Here is a 3,816-nt window from a genome sequence, read left to right as displayed (position 1 = left end):
GGGTTTTTGTGTAGTTATTGAGTTTTTGTGTAGCTGAGTCTTATAATTTTAGCCGCAGTTTTTGCCCGTTCGTGTGTAAGAGCTACCTTTAATAAGTTAAAGCTGTTTATCTGCTAATAAATTTCATACAAATGTTACTCTAAAAGTGTTTCCAGAAAGCGCTATAATCCATTATTTGAGTGTAATTTTTCAAAAATTTTCCGGGGGGGCATGCCCTCGGACCCCCCTATAATCGGCAGCCGTGGCCGAGTGGTTATTGCGTTATTGGGCTCGCAGTCGAGAGCCTGCATGTTCGACTCCATCCACCCGCACTTGCTGTTGTTTCTCTGGGCAAGAAACTTTACGATAATTGCCCCTACCTAGTGATCGATTTCGAGTAATGGGTAGTACCAAATTTAAGTCATAAGTAGAGTAGACAACCGGAAAACAGACATTGCCGTCGGCTGCAGCGTGGGTCAGGTGTATGTCGAAAGGCGTACACCGATGCATAGCGCTCAAGTCCGCTTCCCACAATGCAGGATAAAGATAAACAAACAAACAAAAAAAACAAAAACAAACAATACGCGTGCCTTTGGCACGCTCTAACCCCCCACCAGTTTCATTGCTTCCTTTTCTCAACCCACCAGGATACGCCTAGCCCTTAAATCAAACACTTTGTTGTTCTCTTTATTTCATCAAATATTTTCCCCCCAAATCTTTTTTCTGGCTACGACACTGCAAGTATGCAAAACTAATAGGAACAACCTTTCAGAGGCTTCGTCAGACCGAGGATAAAGATTCAAAACCAAGCCTCACAAAATATTCTTGGTTCCAAAAATCTACTCCAGTGAAATTTTGCATATGCCCTTGCCTGTAAGCTTTTAAATTTTAAGTTTCTACAGATCTATTGACTATTAATACAATAATACGCTACTATTTTCTGCAGACGAAGAATAAGACCCATTAGTTCTACTTTTCCCTTGAATTTATTATACACTTCCCAGAATGCATCAGCGGATATGGGGTCAAAGGTGATATAGCCCGCGCAATTTAAAGGTTTTCGTTGGTCAATCAACTTTGGATGACGTCAATTAGAAATCCAAGAAACTTCAGAAAGTGTCACAAGATTATGAATCACTCAGTAATGATGGTGGATATTGTTGTTTAGTTTGTTATTATTTCCTTGTTTCAAGATGCTTTGTGTCGCTGATGTAGTCTCCATGTAACAGAAAATAAATACCAGCCACAGAATGCAACATAGCTATCTGCATGCCAGTATGCAGCATTTTTTTTAAAACTTCTTGGATGGATCTAGTTGTAATAGGCCATAGAGCAGGTTGAACAGTATCATGACCCCAAACCCAAGAAACCTTCAAATTTATGAAAACAACTAATTTAAACCAATTTATTTGGCTGTGACAGTAGCCTACTGAGTTCTTCCCATTCAGGTGAATGAGTTTGTATAACATAGACAATTAGACATTTGTCAGCATACAGCCTACCATAGTAGGCCTACAACAAATCAAATTGACATAAGAATAGTGCAGGTTACCAGAGTTCTGTCAACAACTTGTAAGTGTGAATATGCAGTTATTATTGCAGTGTATAAAATATGTTCCTTCAGAGAAAACATTCTCGATGACAGTAATTCTTTAATTGTTTTTCTGTATGCACTTGCTATTGATGCTGTACGGTATATAAGAGGATGCAACCTATTTCGTGCCCTGAAAAGATCGAGAGGCGAAGTATTCAGGAGACAAAATAGGTTGCATCCTATATAAGAGAACCCCATCATCTCAAACAGTGGCGTAGCCAGGAATTTTGAAAGGGGGTGGTTTTGACGTCTGGCGAGCGGAGGGGGGGGTTGAAACCCCCAACCCCCCTTGGCTGCGCCACTGACCTCAAATAAAGTTTACAAAATTTTTTTTCTGTAGCTGCTTGAGTTACCATTCAACAACAAATACAAAAGCTGGCTACTTGATATGATTTCTCTTTTTCTACATTGATATATATTATATTTTTTGGTACAACAAAAAGCTTTTATACAAACCACTTGGTGATTTGAAATCATACTTTACTCGATAAAAGCCATCGTCGTATTGGCTACTAGGCCTTAACGGCAAGGCTGGGGGGGGGCACAGCAAGGAATGAGGGCCCCTTTGGGTGGCGTCAAATGATCCTAACCGCTGTGCTGTGACTGTGCGCAAATATTCATCAAATTAAAGAACTTTTCAAACTTTCACCAACAAGATAAAACAAGCCAATTCTGCTGTTGGGAAATGGGAGACATTTGTGACAACGAACTAATAATGGAATTGAATCGTTTTATTTATGATTTTATGTCATTGAGAAGGAGAGAGGACTTGTCACGGCCAGGGCTGCGATTTTTTCTTTCTTGTTGAACGACCAAAAGTTCTACGCTTGTTTGTCGAATAGTAATATGACGTCACAAGAGTCAGATTATAAGCGTTTGGTCACGAGTTACCGCACAAGTTGTGTGGTATCAGAGTCACTTTAAGTTTTTAATCGCACGCTGGTTGAGTGATTCCATCTACAACGGCAAAAACATTGCCGTCGCCAAATCAACACACCTTTGATTGCTGCGACAATTGCCGTATGCTTTAATTTTTAATCAAATGAAATTTTATGCGCTTCTTCATCGCGTGTCACATGGCGGTAGCCCAGAGCATCACGCAAGCTATTTTATGCGCTGACAATGCTCTTGTGAACTGTAAAAAGTTTGCAACCTTATAAATACCGGCTTATTGTTACGCAAAAGTTATTCTTTCATCGAATGCTTATTGTTTACCGGTGTCGTTGCGAATATAAATCATCGTGAAAGAAGATAGGCTACAGTTAAAAAGTGGAATTTACCTGCTATAGATTATCAAACAAAAGGAAAAGTTAGTGTGGTATTTTGCAAAATTTGTCAAGAATTTTATGACGGAAACAAATTGGAATTAGAAAAGCCATGGGGTCAAGTTAAAAAAGTAGTACAAAATTGGATAAACGGTTCTTCGGTAGAAAAGAAAAATAATGCTTCTGATCATATGGCATTGCGCGTTCATGAACGGGCAGTTTTGCGTCTTCAATTATTCCAGTGACGATGCGACAGCTTCATCCTCCCATACGGCGTCTTATGATTCCGATTCTGACAGCTAGTTCTTTATCAAACAGACTCGTGTTTGCTCGCAGTATCTCAATTGTGCCGAAATTATGTTAGTGTAAACGTAAATCGAGGCAACCATCTCGCAGTGAGATATTAATTTGTTACCGGTACCTGGTTGAACAATTAACGATATTTTATGATATTTCAAAGTTACTAGATGTCGAATTAATGTAAAACAAACGTAAATTTCTTCTTGGGCATTGTTACGCAGGCAGCAAAATTCGTTATTTTTGCATTGACTTCACGTCTGTAGATGTTGAATCAATGTAAAAATGATGATTTTTGCTGTCCGGGTACGCAATGTAACCCGCCAGGAAAAAAAATTAAATAGATTTGTGCTGACTCGAACGTTGAATCAACCCAAAATTAACTTACTTTTCCCCCTGAGTTATTTAACGTGACAGCGTGCGTATCGCTACTTTTGGTATTATTACATCACTACAAATCACACAGTGCGGTCGTGACTCGTGATAGGCTATACTCTAGTCTCTAGTATATTTTTCGCTTCTCGTTTTTTCGATTCAACGTCTGCAGACGTTGAATCAATATAAAAACGACGGGTTTTGCCAGCTGGGTTATGTGCTTTTGTGAATGCAAATGCAAAATCGTCCATTTTGTAATCACAGAAACCCTTTTAGTGGATGGAAGTCAAGTTGCAGCCGTGTTTA

This window comes from Aplidium turbinatum, chromosome 2, assembly GCF_918807975.1.
Source record: "Aplidium turbinatum chromosome 2, kaAplTurb1.1, whole genome shotgun sequence".
In the NCBI taxonomy this organism is placed as follows: Eukaryota; Metazoa; Chordata; class Ascidiacea; order Aplousobranchia; family Polyclinidae; genus Aplidium; species Aplidium turbinatum.
The sequence above is the reverse complement of the archived record's forward strand: the minus strand, read 5'-3'. Positions refer to the sequence as shown.